The sequence below is a fragment of the Theobroma cacao genome, chromosome 9, assembly GCF_053813885.1.
Source record: "Theobroma cacao isolate CCN51 chromosome 9, ASM5381388v1, whole genome shotgun sequence".
Classification (NCBI taxonomy): domain Eukaryota; kingdom Viridiplantae; phylum Streptophyta; class Magnoliopsida; order Malvales; family Malvaceae; genus Theobroma; species Theobroma cacao.
This window is the reverse complement of record NC_142647.1, coordinates 34,953,416-34,971,433: the sequence shown is the minus strand read 5'-3', so window position 1 is coordinate 34,971,433 and position 18,018 is coordinate 34,953,416. Positions and strand designations below refer to the sequence as shown.

The following is an 18,018-nucleotide window of genomic DNA, read 5'->3' as shown; positions in this document are numbered from 1 at the left end:
TCTTTGATTTACTTGAACCGGAAATGACTGAAAATTGTTTAAAACTGATATGTAAGCCTTGCGGGGTTCCGATTGGTATTTCGGGTAATGAGTATCAATCGGGATGTCGCGGCGGTTGTCATGGGCCTAAGGGAGGTTCCGTGTGGTGACAAAGGCATCCCGTAGAGGTTTTCACCTTTTGTTGTGTCACTCCGCTGAGTTTAAGTAATACTTTGTTTTGGTTAAGTATATTTTTGATAAATGTTTATACTTGACCATTGGTTGGCATGCTATATGTTAGTACATGAAATTGCAAATTCTTTAGTTTTGATGGTTTTGCACATACACATGTTCAAAAAATACTATGAATTATCAAATGAAATATATACTTTGAATATAATTATATATATGTATGCATATTTATTGAGATGAGGCACTTTCTCATAATGCTATATTTGATTATTTGAATGAATTTGGTATTGGAGGTTTGCTTGGTCGAGCGAACGTGCCTACAAAGCCTTTGTGTCGATTATGGCTTAAGAAGGTTTGTGACAATTTGACTCAAATTGAAATCATTTTAGACGAGTCTTACGCACCCTTACATTTAATTAATGATGAAAAAGGGGAAAATGTGGAAACTTTGATTTTAGATAATTTATTAGTATTTCAGTTTTCCTTTATTGCATTTTCTAATGACTTCATCATTTGGAATGATCAAATTATGTTATTAGTCCCTGTACTCTATCAAAGTGGTAGATTTAGTCCATGTACAATAATATATATAAATTAAATCTCTGTATTTTTTAAAATTAACAATGTTAAACCAATGTAATAAAAGTTTTCTATTATCTATACTGATATGGAATTTAGTTATATTGATGTGACATTTTTTTATTGATATGACATTGAATTTGATGATATGGTAATAATGACATGGTATTTTATGAATGATATAATAATAGTACTGATATGACGTGATCAAACAATGACATGAATTTTTTAAATGCTGAAGTGGAATTATCTAATGTAAATTAATAGTTTTAAACAAGATTGGATAAGAAACAGATCGAAAATACAATTTGGGAAAAGAGTGTTGTGACACAAAAAATAATTTTATTTTCGTGTTTTATAATTTAAAGTAGTGAAAAGAATATTGTGAAATAAATAAAAAAGATCACATCATCATATTCAAGTCACATCAGTAAGAAAATATCATATCAACATAAACAATAGAAAAAATTTTGACACTATTAATAAATAAATTGATATTGTCGATTTTAAAAAATATAAATATTCAATTTTTGTATAACTTATTACATAAAAACTAAATCTATCACTTTATCAAAATATAAAACTATAACATAATTTAACCTTTTGAGACGCATATCCAAGGTTTTTTTTTTTTTTAGATAAATCATTTTCAATTCAGTACAGCCATATATTATGATATTGATACCCCGGGGACCTAGCTCCAACAATCATGGAGAGGGCCAGGATGGGCTGTCTGCTGCCTCTGGAGATGGTACAGCTTTCGTTCATTGGTCCCAACACCCAATCGCACTTTTCAATTAATTGACTCTAGTGTTACAAAAGTATTTACACAGCAAACACTGTGCATTCCCGGAAGCAGAGATTTAACTGCAGTACAATGTTAAAATTTGTCCGTACTCCCAACGTAATAATTACGGAACACAATTGGAAAGTCGAGGGCAAGTTGTACCCTGCACGTAAGCTCCGATGGAAATGGGCAAGTTGTTCCTGTTTGTTTAAAAGTATCAGCAAGTGAAGGTGTCGGTATACCAATTTTAGCAATCAATTATTGTAGAGGAAAGAAAATATAGGTGGTAGCCCAAGTGTTTGACAGTCGTACTATCAACCTAACATTCAAAAAGCTTTCCAGACCCCCTGAGTGCAAGCAAAATATCTATCGACCATGGGAGACTCCAGCCTTTGTTCCCAGCACCTCCTATCCAACCAGGAAACTCTTCCAACCGCCGCCGCCGCCGCCGCCGCCTCGGCCGTCGCCAGCAAAAATTCCAAGAAATTATCTATCATCCCCCTGATCTTCCTCATCTACTTTGAGGTCTCCGGCGGAGCATATGGTGAGGAGGCAGCGGTAGGTGCGGCTGGGCCACTCTGGGCCATACTGGGTTTCCTTATTTTCCCTTTCATATGGAGCATACCTGAGGCCTTGATCACAGCTGAGCTTGCCACAGCCTTCCCTGGGAACGGCGGCTATGTCATCTGGGCTCACCAGGCTTTTGGGCCATTCTGGGGTTCGCTTATGGGCTCGTGGAAATTCCTCAGCGGGGTGATCAACTTAGCCTCATATCCAGTTCTATGCGTTGATTATCTCAAGTTAGTTATTCCGCTTTTGTCTTCTGGGGTGCCTCGATATGTTGCAATACTCCTTTCGACTTTGCTTTTGTCTTTCTTGAACTACACAGGCTTGGTTATAGTTGGTTACACTGCAGTCTGTTTAGGTGTTATTTCACTTTTACCGTTCATAATATTGACTTTGATTTCAATTCCCAAGATTGATCCTAGTAGATGGATTAGCTTAGGTCAGAAAGAAGTAAAAGAAGATTGGTCATTGTTTTTCAATACCCTTTTTTGGAACCTCAACTTCTGGGACAATGCCAGTACTTTAGCAGGTGAAGTTGAGCAACCTCAAAAGACATTCCCGAAAGCACTTTTCTCAGCTGGTTTGCTCACTTGTTTAGCTTACTTGGTGCCTCTTTTAGCTGCTACTGGGGCTATACCACTAGAGCAAAAGAATTGGGTTGATGGTTATTTTGCGAATGTAGCTGAAATCATTGCAGGAAAATGGTTAAAGATCTTTTTTGAAATTGGTGCAGTTTTATCAATTATTGGACTCTACGAAGCACAATTGAGCAGTTGTGTGTATCAGCTACTTGGAATGGCTGATTTAGGACTTTTTCCGCAATGTTTCTCGGTGAGATCGAAGTGGTTTAATACACCTTGGCTGGGAATTTTGGTCTCAACTCTGATAACTGTCGCAGTTTCTTATATGGATTTTGTAGACTTAATTTCTTCAGTTAATTTCTTGTATAGTTTAGGGATGTTACTGGAATTTGCATCATTTCTTTGGTTGAGGAGAAAATTTCCAACGATCAAAAGGCCGTTTAAAGTGCCAGTGGAGTTGCCTGCTTTGATTGTGATGTGCTTGATTCCTTCTGGGTTTTTGGTCTATGTTATGTCAGTGGCTACTGGAACTGTTTATATGATGAGTTCTATACTAACTGTTTTTAGCATTGCTTGGTACTTTATGATGAAGTTCTGCAAATCCAAGAAGTGGCCTGAGGGCAATAATGCTGGAGAAAATTTGGATGAGGAGGACTTGGAGTAGGCTGATGATCATGTCTTCTGTGCGCATTCTTTTACTTATGTATAAAATGAGTTTAAAAAATAGTTGTGTATGAAAATTTTATTAAATCTTTGTTGCTTACAAAGTGGAGATATGTGAAATGCTATTGTTAAAAACTTCATTGGCTTCAGGACCTGAGATTGTGTATGTTGAGCTACAAATAGAATGTTTACCTCAATGATGAGTGTTCAAAGTGTACATGTGAAACCTATACTAGTTGAATGAAAAGAACTAGTTAATTTGTTGAAAAATAAATTAAGAGGGAGGCACAAGTTGAAGTGCAAAATAACACAACAAAATTTTCCAAAAATTGCTACCTGGAAGAAGGGAATTCGCTCTCCCAATGTGGGGACATTTTCCATGACAATTATAGAAGAATAAATATTGGAGTGTGGCAACACCTAAATGTGGACCATATGGTGGATTTTTCGGCTTTGGGTTTGGGTCCCAACAATCCGGACGGGTGGGAGTTCACAATGGACTTTATGAGCTCTTGGGCAGAATTAGCTAATTTTTATTTGGAAGGTCAAAGGGTAAGAAGAATAAAAGTTAAAAATTTTTAAAACTAATATATTGAACTTAACCATTAATAATCAAAAGATTTATAATAGACAATAATTTTATATAACATGTAAATCAAAAGAAATACAAAGAAAAAAACTTATAATAGTACTCTAAGAAAGTTTTGTTCGACGATGGTAATATCTTTTTTAATATAAATAATTAAATTATTTGTGAAAAACTTATCATCTATTTTGTTTCGAAGTATTGACTTTCTCAATATAAACGGCTAAAAAATTAATGTAGTAAACATCTAATATTCTTATTTTATTATATTTAAGTTTGTAATACTAAATATTAAACTATAATGTATAAAATATAAATAGTTAAATATGATATACAGAATTAATAATTCACTCTTATACTGAAGATAATTTTCTTTCAACTAAATATAAAACGTAAAACACATTAAAAACATATGCTTAAGATAATTTTTTTTATATAATTAGGATTAATAAAAAATAATATATTAGTGAAATTTTAAACAACAACCAATAATGCAACACTAGAACTTATATTTGAGAATTATATATACAATAATTTTTTAATATTTAAAATTAAAATAATTAAAAATAAAATCCATATAACAGAAAAAAAAACTATGACAAGAAGGAGTTATAACCTATATAACAAAAAAAAAATGTAGTTGATGATTCATAAAATTTTAAAAAAGAAAAACTATAGAAACTTAAAATATATGAGCAAATAGAATATAATTGAAAAAAATAAATAATAATAATAATAATAATAATAATATAAATAAAAACTTTACTTTTTTATAATTTCACAATACAAGGTTAAGAAAGAAAAGAGAGAAAGATGGGTGGAGAAATTTAAAAAAAAAATTTGAGTAAAATTGAATAGGTTTGTAAGGTCATTTTATTATATTTTTAATTATATTAATTATTTAATAAAAATTATTTTAAAAAATCATTAAAAAATATATTATATATAAAAAATTTCAAAAATTTTGGGGGGCCATGGCCCCCCCATTACAAAGGGACACTCCACCCCTGCCTACAAAGTAGGTATCAGGTGTGCTTGCAAACCCTCAATGAGTAGGATGCCGATAGCAAAAGTACTCGACACCTAGTAGGCCTGCGTGGAACTTGGGGACCATCGTGTGCTATTTAGAAACATAGAGATCGGAATCAAGTCTTTCTCAATAGGCAAATTAAGAGTTGGCCCAATTTTTTAGAGAGTTCATTATTGCAACTTTTGTTTGTCCCCACTTTACCTTTCACAAATTTCTAATATTGCAAAAAGAATCTAACTAATAATCGTTAACTATTATGAATATATGTGTGAATATCTATTATATAATAATTTAAGAAGTTTAGATCAAGTCAAACAACATAATATGTCAGACACAAGAAATGTAATCTGATTTGAACTCTTATATTTGATTATTTATATTTAGATTTGAATATAAATTGAATTAGATTAAAATTAGGATTTAAAAGATAATTAGTCTATAAACAAACCCTTCGCTTCATTGATAAATATATACTCAAATAAAATCTTCTTATTCTATTAATAATTTTCTTTTATTGTTGTTTATTCAAGTTATATTTTATAGCCAGTTATCAACACGATCCTCTAATCTCTTAAGCTTTGATATCATTTAGTTTTTAACATCATCTCAAAGTTAAAACTTCGATTCTTTCAAGTTTCAAAAAGCATTTCAATGGTTGGTCTTTCATTTTTGGTTTTAGCAAATCAGGTAAGTAACTTAATATCTCTTTGGTGTTTTCATTATCCAAAAATTAGCCTTAATTTGAACTTATTATCATTTAGTATATATTATATTTTGTCCCTTAGTTTATTAAATTGGAATGTGAATTTTTATCATGTAGTATGTATCATATTTTATTCCTTGATTTATTAAATCGAATTGAGCAAGAAAATAAATATATCTTTGTTCTAGTATTGGAATATGATTTGCTCAATGCATGATTTCTTTGCTTGGAATTTCAAATATGATTATGCTTTGTAAATGTAAATCTATCTTTGACACTATGAGATTTTGCATTAGATATTTTGAATTGAACAAATGAAATTGATTTTATATGATATTTGAATTTATATGATATCTATTTTGTAACAAGTGACAAATATTGTACTTTGAGTAATCTAAAAATACATTTTATTTTGGATTTCATGTCTTTTTCTGGTTGAGCAAAATAATGAGCTACTAATGAAAATCATGAACCCCATCCATTACCTAAAGTGAATGTGATATCATTTAATAATTATAGTTATAGATGTGGAAAAGGTCATCATAATTATTACAATTGTAGTGGTTACACTAATCATTTTTCTAATAATAATACTTATAATCTGCTAGGACTGGATGAATACTTTTAACTAACTAGGATTGGGTGAATACTTTTAACCACTAGGAGTGGATGAATAATAAAGAAATACAATAAAAAGATAAAATTGGACAAAATAAAAGAGAATATGGAAAATGTCTTGTCATCAATGTGGTATGAAAGGTCAAGGGTCATGTACCTATTGTACATTGAAATATCTTATTGAATTTTATAAAGTATCATTGAAACCTAAAAGAAAGAAAACTGACTCAAATTTTGTTCAAAATGATTTTAACCATGGCCAAATTGATATAACACATTAAGATGTTATTAATTTTCTTGTCCATTATGAAGGAGGAATTGATCATTTGATTGGTAATGGAAATATCCAAAAATGAAATTTCTTAATAATTTGTTGGTATATTTTAGTAGTACAATTCTATTATGAAGATGCTTTTATATGTTTTCATTCTATTTAAATATTATGTTCTTATTATGTGTTTTAATTCTGTATTGAATGTTCTCTTATATTAACTTGTAAGTTTCTTACTATATATATATCTTATTTTATTGGAGACAAATATTGATATTTATCTGATACTACAAGATTAATTGAAGGCTCTAGAAAAGTCAATATTTATTATCTAAAGGAACAAAGTTCATAATAGAGGATGCATTATTTTCCACTATGTCACGACCCGGAACTCCTAATCGGGCCCGTGACAACCGTCGCGAGACCTCGACAGACATTCTTCACCCCGAATGCCGATCGAAACCCCGCAAGGCTCTCGTATCAGCTTCTGCACTTTCCCGGTGAGCAATAGTTATCAAATATCAAAATTCGAAGGATTACAAATCATTTCCAAATCAGAACATAACATATTGTTTTCCGGCTCATAGGGGCATTTTCGTCATTTTTGTCAAAAATCTCAAAACTTGCTAAAAATGTAGTAGGTAAGCAAAAAATATATATTTAATGATTTAAATACAAATTGAGTATCTAAAACGTTCATTTGAAGTGAAAATTTGACCATTTGAATATAATAAAAATATTCAATAAAATAACTATTTTCTTGTAAAATAATTTTCGTAAAACTATCGATACATAATTCTTATAGCGTAAAAGTTAATTATATTCATATATACTATAAAGCAAATAACCAAAGCATAAAATTTCTTTTACAGTGACACGTGGGCCCACATCTATCCAAAATGCATCGGAAGCTGGAAACCTACAGCTTTTATCGATTTGAGTCCAAATGAAGGTCCTTGTCAAAGTCAGCTAACTATGGAATTCCCCGAGCCTGAAATGTGAGGAAATGAGGGTCGTGAGATTATAAAATCCCAGTGAGTAAGTAGATACCATCTAAACTATCTAAAGTCGAGTAAATGGAGACAATTAAAATAAATCATCATACTGTAATTTCATTACCTTTCAACTCATTTCAACCAAATAAAATCAATCCATAAAAAATCGAGTAATCAACTTGGCTTATGAATTTCTTAAAACTTTGGCTCGTGCCAAAACTCATACTCGGTGATACCTTGCGCAGGGCATCCAACCGAGTCCGCCAAGGCTGTTAAAATTTCATATACACTTAAAATATATTTTTAGTTTGAGAAAAATACAGCCGTTCCTTGGCGTTGGCTGAGTTCCCCTTCACGTGGTGGTTTGGCGTGAAGTGAACCCTAAGCTATACCCCAGGAGATACCCTACGCGCCTCTCCATTCGAGGTAATAATATAATGGAGTTTACCGTGCCCCTCTAATAGGCTGGTCCACGGAACCCCCTCTGCAGTAAATAACTAATATATAATCCACCAATCAATAAAATTTATTCTAGCATGACATGGCAATTTATCGCAACCTAGCCTCTCAAGGCTAAATACACAGTATAAATAATTATAACACCAAAATCAGTTTAGCCATTCATGCTCATATATTGTCATAAGCCATTCAATTTAAAACCATAAATTTGCAACACCAACTAGCAGTCTCCAATTATTCTATTTTCAAAACCAATATTCGATTTTTCAGAAAATTTATAAAATCACAATTTCTCTTAAAACATAGCAATTTACCATTTAAACCCATTTTCTATAAAATCACACAATTGTATAAAACTACTATAGATAATTAAGACGATAATAAGTTTACTCACAGTATTAGGAGTAGAAATACTCCTATCTTCTGCCCTCGGGTGCAGTCTCTTATCCGAAACAATTGACTCACCACCTATCCATAATCTATGACACAAAATTCAATAAATTGTGTCAATTTATCATAAATTATTTCAGGCTCTTATCCATGCATATGCACTAGATAGGATTTGAAATGTTTAAACAATCGCTTAATTGCGGTGTTCGACCTAACTCGCCTATACATGGTGTAAAGTCCTAAAATCCCCAATTCGACTCCAATTCCATCTATTTCAATTTCAATTATCCAATTATATCCACAATACCTCAATGATTGTGAATTTGGTCCAATTTATCAGTTCGGACTATAAATTACGCTTTTACCCCTAGTGGGTAAAAATTTCAATTTATTGCACCGAAAATTCCCATTTAATTTCCAACCTCATAATTCATCATTTTTCCACCCAATTCTCTTAAAATAAAGTCAACCTCATCCTCACATACCATTGGCTAGATTCGGCCTAGGGAAATTCATGGAGAAGATAAATATTTTTCTTGTTGTTTTACTCATAAACATGCTACACTAACACTAAACACTAACATAGCTCAAAATCAAATTTATCTAACAACTTTCTCTCTCTAAACCCATATGACCATAATTGAAATCATCCTCAAATCACATGATTCAACCATGGAAAATGATGGGAAATGCATGGGAAAGGTAAAGCACAAGACAAATTTAAGAAATGTTACCTTTTTTCACTTGATTTTTGAATTTCCACCTATTTTCCCTTTAAATTTCTTGGCTAGGGTTTTATTTTCTCCTTTCTCTCTCTTGTTTCTTGCTTGGCCGAATGTTGAAGAAGAAGAATGGGTGGGCTGATTTTTTTTATGCCTTTTTATTGTTTAATGAAATAATATTATTTTATTCATATTTTAAATATTTTATTAATTCATTTTTTTTTCTAGCCATCCACTTGTCCTACTTTTTCCACCATGCATTCCCTTTGACTTATCCAAGTCTTAAGTGAAATTTCCAGATTTTTCCAAAGTTTTGGTGGAGTAAATTTTTCAAAATTACACTTTTGCCCCCGAACTTTTCAAAAATTACATTTTTGCCTCAAAAATTGAAAATTTGCCATAATGCATAATTTGCACTCCTCATACTCATTTCACACTCCAAATAATTAAATTTGATCAAAATCCTTTCAAAAATTAAATTTTCGATTCCAGATGGCAAAATTACCATTTTACCCTTTTACTCCAAATTATACTAAAATTAAAATTTTTCACTTCTAAACTTCAAATCTTACTCCAATAAGTCAAATGGGGCCAAAAATCTTTTCTAAAAATTTTCATTTTGTCCCCAGGTGGCAAATGACCATTATGCCCTTGGATAGCGAAAATTCCGGTTTGACTCCAAATTGATCCTCAAACTCCGAATCACCATATTAAACCATTCTAGGACTTTAAAATTCTTAATTTCATCGTAGATTCTCTATTTGATCTAGTTCGAGGTTTAAATCAACTTTGTTGTACGTCTAGGTATAATACCGACTTTTGTAAATTTTTTTCGGGACTCTCTTAGCTTGCAAACATGCTATCCATCACATGTATGTCATGACAATTATTTTTATAGAGTCGGGCTTGTCATCTTCTCCCCCACTTGAATCAACCATATGATCCTTCTTGATGACTGATTTTGACATCCGGCTAAATATTAATATTTTAATATTATTTCATTAATAAAATATTATTTTATTCTAAAAATTTTATCTTGTCTCCTTGGTACCCAAAATACCTTATTATGCCTCACTTGACTTCCAAATCGCCTTTTATCTCACAAATTCTCCTCCGATAAAATTATTATTATTTTATTGTTATTTTCTCACTTGCAGAATATTTTATCATAAACTACTCATTTCGTCTTTTATCACTTCTAAATATTTTAATTGACCTCAATTTGCATTCGATCAACTTTATTTATCAGCATATCAAAGTATGGGGTATTTCACACTAAGTCTCAAAGAAATTTCTTAAGTTTTAAAGATATTCGTCTTAATGAGTATTATGTTGAGACAACGAATGAAAGAGACACTCAATATGTCACGACTCAAAATTTCCATCGAGCCCGTGACAACCGCCGCGACGTCTCGATAGGCATTCATACCCCGAATACCGACTGAAACATCGTAAGGCTTTCGTACCAGTTTTCTTATTTCCCCCGTGAGTAATCATTCCATAGATCATATTTTAAGAGGAGTATTTTATTTTATTTTTTTTACAATAGAAAAACGATTTACACCTCACAAGGGTATTTTTTTTGCCAAGACTTTCGAAAATTGATCAAATTATAAATATTCAATAAAAATATTCTATTTTCTTGAAAGGCAATATTTATAGAAATAACAATAAATAGTTTTTATAACGTGAAAGCAAAGTAAATTTACACATAATGTAATACAGTAAGTCAAAGCATGAACTTAAATTACAGAGACACGTGAGCCCACAAATGAACAAAAGTAGTAAAGACAGTGAACCTACTGTTGGTGAGGTTGCAGAGCCAACTGTAGTCCACGACCAACTCAGTTATCAACACACTACTTAGGGCCTGTAATGGGTGAAAATGAGGGTGGTGAGATTAAATAATCCTAGTGAGTAAGCAAACATCACCTAAATAATCTAAAGGCGAGTAAAATGAGACAATCAAAATAATTCATTCTAACATGTTTTTTTTTTTTACAACACGAATATTCACTTTATTCAAATAATCAATATGTGTCACGACCCGGCACCTCCCTCAGGCCCATGACAATCGCCGCAACGTCCCTGATTGACACTCATTATCCGGAATGCCAACCGGAACCCCGCAAGGCTTACATATCAGTTTCTTTCCTTTCATGTGAGCAATCATTGTTAAATATCTAGTTTTTAGAGAATATACACTATTTTAGATCAAAAAAAATCAAAATAAAATTTTCGCCACACAGGGGTATTTTGGTCATTTTTTTCTCAAAAATTTTGAAACTGGCTAAAACGTAATATACAAGTACAAAACACATAATTCATATTCAAAATGAGTTTAAAAGTCTAAAATCTTCATTTAAAACGAAATTACGGTTATTTGAATATAATAAGAAAATAAAAGAAATATTAATGAAAATATTCTATTTTCTTATAAAACAATATTTATAGAGTTATACGTGAATAATTTTTATAGCGTAAAAGCTAAATAAATTTATACATACTGAAATACAGTAAGCCAAAATATTTAATTTAATTTACAATAACAAGAGGGCCCCCGAATAAACAAAAGTAAAGAGGACTGTGAACCTACGGTTTGAAAAATGCAGATCCAATGGTAGTCCTCGATGAGATCAGCTATCTACAGTCTATACTGAACCTGAAATGGGTGGAAAGGAGTTGGGTGAGATTTTGCAATCCCAATGAGTAAACAGACATTATCATAAATATCTAAAGGCGAGTAAAATGGAGGCAAGTTTAAACAATAAATTTCAACCCATTTCATAATGTTTTCAATTTATTTCTTAAACCATAAAATATTTGTAATTTACTAAAACAATTGTTAAGGCTTATGTCTTTTATTAAAACAAGGCTCAAGCCAAAACTAATCCTCGGGGATACCTTGGCCGAGGCATCTAACCGAGTCCGCCAAGAGTGTTAAAATATTCACACGTGAAACACATTTTTATTTTTAAAAACCAGCCGTTCCTTGGCGTTGGCTGAGTTACACATTCACGTGGGGGTTCGACGTGAAGTGAGCTCTAATACTACCCCAGGAGTTACACTCCTCGCCTCTACAATCGGAGTAACTATATAACTGGGTTTACCGTGCCCCTCTAATAGGCAGTCCACAGAAACCCATCACTGCAGTGACTAACCCACCAATTTTAATAAAATTTTGACAGTATAACGTGGCTTTTATTTATTTATCCAGCCTGCATAGTAAAAAAACTTACATAAATTTCCCAATGCATTCACAAAATATAGCCACATATACTCATTTCTCATAAGCCATTCCTAGGAAAATATATATTTTTCAAGTCAATTTGTAGCCTCCAATTACTCAATTTCATAATCAATACAATATATTTTTATTTGTCACATTTATTCCTAAAACATCAAAAATCCCGTTTTAATCTCATTCTCATTTCATAAAATACATAAAGGGCATTTAAAATAAACTCTAGATAATTTACAATAATAATAAGTTTACTCACCGTTTGTACAAACTAAAAGCTTTCTAAGCCCCCCGATCACTACTCGTCGGGTACGATTTCTTTGCCTTTTCCGGAAGGCTCTCCTCCTAGACACATTACAAAAATTTACACAATTCATCACATTGATGCTAAATCACTATATAATTAACTTAAATCCTATACTAATGCATGGTATGAAATGCAATAGCCTAAAACGGCTTAAACGCGGTATTAACCTATTTTTGGCACTTTGCTCGATAAATTGCTAACGCGCTCCATTTTAGCTCTAAATCGTCCCATTCTCTCTCCAACATTTCTAACCATTAAATATCAGCCAATAACCTTCTAAAAACAACAAAATCAGCTCACTCCCTTTCTTGAAAAATTCGGCCAAAAATGGGACATTAAGTCGGTTAATTTTCTACTTTATTTTTCTATCACGTTTAATCGTTTTTCATCATTTTCTCTTCATTTTCCTTAGAATAAAATCAATTCATCATCATTGTACAGCATTGAGCATCCAGCCAAGAGTGGGTATTGTGAAAATTTAATGATTTCTTGCCCAATTTAATTTCTAAACACATTTAACTAACTAAAACTATCAATTTAACTAAAAATCAAAACCTAAAAATTTCAATTTCTCTCCCCTAGAATTTTGTCCAGCCCTTGATATCACTTTTTGATCTCTCTCCTCAAGCATGCTAAATGGTAATAAAGGCATAGGAAAGGTAGAAATCAAGCTAAAATCGAAAAATCTTACCGTTAGACGTGTAAACGGTCGAAAATCGCGAATTTCCCTTTGAATTTTCTTGTTTCTCTTTGGTTTTTCTTTTTTTTTTCTTCCTTTCCTCTCTATTTCCTCTCTTGTTCTTCCTTATGGCCGGCCAGCACTTAAAATTTGGGTTCAAATGGGCTGACTTTTCATTAAAATAATATTATATCATTAAAAAAATGCCACATGTCACTTTCCCATTGGCCCATTTTTAAAATTTCATCCATTTGTTTCCAAATTTTCACCATACACTTGTCTCATATATTCATAGCTTAGATAAAATTCTCAGACTCATCCAAAGTCTCGGTGGAGTAATTTTTGAAATTTACACTTTTGCCCCCGTAAAAGTGAAAAATTATATTTTTGCCCAAAAAACTGAAAAATTGCCCATAGACATATTTTTCATCCCTTATAATCATACCATTCTCCAATTTTTTAAATTTAAAATGAAATTAAGAATATTAAAGTCCCAGAATGGTTTAATATGGTGATTTGGAGTTCGATGATCAATTTGGAGTCAAACCGAAACTTTTACTGTCTCGGGGCAAAATGATCATTTGCCACCTAGGGACACAATGGGAATTTTTGGAAAAGAATTTTTGTTTGGCCCCATTTGACTTATTGGAGTATAATTTGAGGGTTTGGCAGTGAAAAAGTTTAATTCCAGTGATTTCTAGAGTGTAGAGGCAAAATCATAATTTTACCACTCGCGGACAAAATTTGAGATTTTGAGAGAATTTAGATCAAATTTGACAAATTGGAGAATGCTATGAGTATAAGGGATGAAAAATATGTCTATGGGCAATTTTTCAGTTTTTGAGGCAAAAATGTAATTTTTGACTTTTACGGGGGTAAAAGTGTAAATTTTAAAAATTACTCCACCAAGACTTTGGATAAGTCTGAGAATTTTATCTAAGCTATGGATATGTGGGACAAGTGTATGGTGAAAATTTGGAAACAAATGGATGGCTAGAATTTAAGGAATTAATAAAACATTAAAAAAATAAATAAAATAATATTATATTATTTTAGCCTTTAAAAAGGTAAAAATTCCAGAATTCTCATCTTCTTCAGCTGTCCAAACCAGGGGAGAAAAGGGGGAAAAAAACAAATAAGAACCCTACCTGAAAATTTGGGGAAAATCAAGAGAAATCAAGAAATCAAGCATTGAAAAGGTAAATTTCATTGATTTTCCTTGTGATTTTCACTACCCATGCATTTTTTTCTCATTTCCATGCAAAATTAGAAAGTGGGTATGGACACCCATGCTGGCCAAACCTCCATGGATGAGTTTTGAGCTTGATTTTTGGTTGATTTTAATTGAATTAAGTGATTTTAGTTAAGTTATATTGAAATATAGCAAAAATAAGCTAGAGATATAATTTTCTCCCATTGAAACCCATTATGCCAAATTTTCTAGGGGAATATTGGCTGCTGATCTTGATGTTTATTTGAGGAATTATGATGAATAATGATGAATTATGAGCCTAGAAAAATAATGGGAATTTTTGGAGCAAAAATATAAATTTTTACCCACTAGGGGTATTTTCGTAATTTGCTATCGAGATTGATAATTTGCACCACACTGAGGGACATTAAGTCAATTTGGGTGCAATTGAGGTATAGAAACTGAAAAAAATTAATTTGGAGTTTAAACAGACGCATATATCGATTTATCGAGTAAAAGACTGAAATAGGCTAACACCGCATTTAGGCAAAAATTTAGACATTTTTGCATTCCATATCAAGCATTAGTAGTCTAAATTAGTTTAATTTCAATTTAATACCAATGTGGTGAATTTCTCGATTTTGTACTATGTCAAGGTGGTGAGTCCTCCGATAAAGGCAAGAGAATTGCACCCGAGGACCAGTAGTCTGAGTATTTCGAAAATCCCCACTCTAGACACGGTGAGTAACCTTACCATCATTTTAATTATCTAAAGTATGTTTTTATTCGGTTTTGGTAAATTTTATGAAAATGAGTTCAAATGGTAAATTTTTATGTTTTGTAAACAAAATGAGTTTAAATGAAAATATTTTATAAATTGTTTTGAAACGAAAAAACAATTTTGAAAATAGAGTAATTGGAGACCACTGATATGTTGTAAATTTAAAATTGAATTAATGGCTTATGTTATTGTATTGGCATGACTGGCTGAGCTGTGTTTTTTATGAATTGTATGAATTACTTTATTTTACCCTTGTAGTTGGGTAGTAATATATTAACTCTGTCATGCTATCAAATTTTTATTGTATGGTGGGTTTAACCTGCTGCAGTGGGCTGGGTTCTGTGGACTAGCCTATTAGAGGGGCACGGAATCTTGTTATATTTTTACTTCAGTTGGAGAGGCGAGTAGAATAACTCCCGAGGTATAACTTTAAAGTTCACTTCACGCCAAACCACCAAGTGAAGGGGAACTCGGCCAACGCCAAGGAACGACTATGTTTTCAAAATAAAAACATGACTTTCTAATAGCCTTGGCAGACTCAGTTGGGATAACCCTCGGCCAAGGTATCCCAGATAACTGAGTATGATAATAATTTTTGGCATGAGCCAAGCTTTTTAAGAAATTCATAAGCCATACTGATTACTTGCTTTAAATAAATTGATTTCATTTGGTTGAAATAAGTTGAAAGATGATAAATTACAGTTTGATGAAATGTTTTAATAGTCTCATTTTACTCGACTTTAGATATTTTGAGTGATGTTTGTTTACTCACTGAGATTTTATAATCTCACCACCCTCCTTTTCACCAATTTCAGGCTCAGAATAGATTGTAGATAACTGATATCGGCGAGGATTACAGTTGAACTTGCCACATCCAAAGACTGTAGGTTCATTTCTTTTGATACTTTTGGTCATTCGTGGGTCCACGTGTCACTGTAAATTAAATTCTATACTTTGGTTATCTGTATTATAGTATGTAAGAATTTATTTTGCTTTTGTGCTATAAAAATTATTTATGCAGTGTTCTTAAAATATCGTTTTATGTGAAAATTGAATATTTTATTTAATATTTTTATTTTATTATGACAGTCATAATTCCATTTTACACGAATGTTTTAGACATCCAAAATTATTTTTGATTATGAAATATGTGTTTTCTACTTACATACTATATTTTTAGATGATTTTGAGATTTTTGGGATAAATGACCAAAATACCCCTGTGAGACGAAAATTATTATTTTATTTGTTTAAGTTGGAAACAGTTTAAAATGTTTTAGAATGTGGTATTTGGAAACAATTACCCACAGAGGAAATGAGAAGCTGATATTAAAGCCTTGCGGGATTCCGGTTGACATTCCGGGTAATGAATGTCGATCGAGACGTCGCGGCGGTTGTCATGGGCTCGATGGGAGTTTCGGGTCGTGACATTTACTACTTTGGTACTAAACCAAAATAAACTAATTTATACTACTAATGCATGATATGAAGTGTAAAATGTCTAAATTTTGCCTAAACGCGGTGTTAACCTATATCGGTCTTTTACCCGATAAATCGATATGCGCGTCCGTTTAAACTCCAAATTAATTTTTTTCAGTTTCTGTACCTCAATTGCGCCCAAATTGACTTAATGTCCCTCAGTGTGGTGCAAATTATCAGTCTCGACAGTAAATTACGAAAATACCCCTAGTGGGTAAAAATTCATATTTTTGCTCCGAAAATTTCCATTATTTTTCTAGGCTCATAATTCATCATAATTCATCAAATAAACATCAAGATCAGTAGCCAATATTCCCCTAAAAAATTCGGCATAATGGGTTTCAATGGGAGAAAATTATTTCTCTAGCTTATTTTTGCTATATTTCAATATAACCTAACTAAAATCACTTAATTCAATTAAAATCATCCAAAACTCAAGCTCAGAACTCATCCATGGAGGTTTGGCCAGCATGGGTGTCCATACCCACTTTCTAATTTTGCATGGAAATGAGAAAAAAAATGCATGGGTAGTGAAAATCACAAGGAAAATCAATGAAATTTACCTTTTTAATGCTTGATTTCTTGATTTCTCTTGATTTTCTCCAAATTTTTCAGCTAGGGATCTTATTTCTTTTCCCCTTTTTCTCTCCTGGTTTGGACGGCTTGAAGAAGATGAGAATTCTGGAAATTTTGACCTTTTTAAAGGCTAAAATAATATAATATTATTTTATTCATTTTTTTAAGGTTTTATTAATTCCTTAAATTCTAGCCATCCATTTGTTTCCAAATTTTCACCATACACTTATCCCACATATCCATAACTTAGATAAAATTCTCAGACTTATCCAAAGTCTTGGTGGAGTAATTTTTGAAATTTACACTTTTACCCCTGTAAAAGTTAAAAATTACATTTTTGCCTCAAAAACTGAAAAATTGCCCATAGACATATTTTTCATCCCTTATACTCATACCATTCTTCAATTTGTCAAATTTGATCTAAATTCTCTCAAAATCTCTAATTTTGTCCGCGGATGGTAAAATTACGATTTTGCCCCTACACTCTAGAAATCACCGAAATTAAACTTTTTCATTGCCAAACCCTCAAATTATACTCCAATAAGTCTAATATAATCAATCTTAATCAAACGGGATTAAAAAAATCCTTTTTTAAAAAAAATTCCATATTCGTCCTCAAGTGATAAATTACCATTTTGCCCC

General features: G+C 31.9%; 1 long non-coding RNA gene and 1 pseudogene across 1 annotated transcript; both read left to right on the top strand.

The window, feature by feature from the left end:
- The first annotated feature begins 1,710 nt into the window (after positions 1–1,710).
- On the top strand, positions 1,711–3,560 carry LOC18589596 (putative polyamine transporter At3g13620 pseudogene; annotated as a pseudogene).
- Positions 3,561–14,471: 10,911 nt separating this feature from the next.
- LOC148760890 (uncharacterized) lies at positions 14,472–16,275 on the top strand. Its single transcript, XR_016028250.1, has 3 exons — positions 14,472–14,548; positions 15,198–15,281; positions 16,138–16,275. It is a non-coding gene; the product is annotated as an uncharacterized LOC148760890 (long non-coding RNA).
- The last annotated feature ends 1,743 nt before the right edge of the window (positions 16,276–18,018 follow it).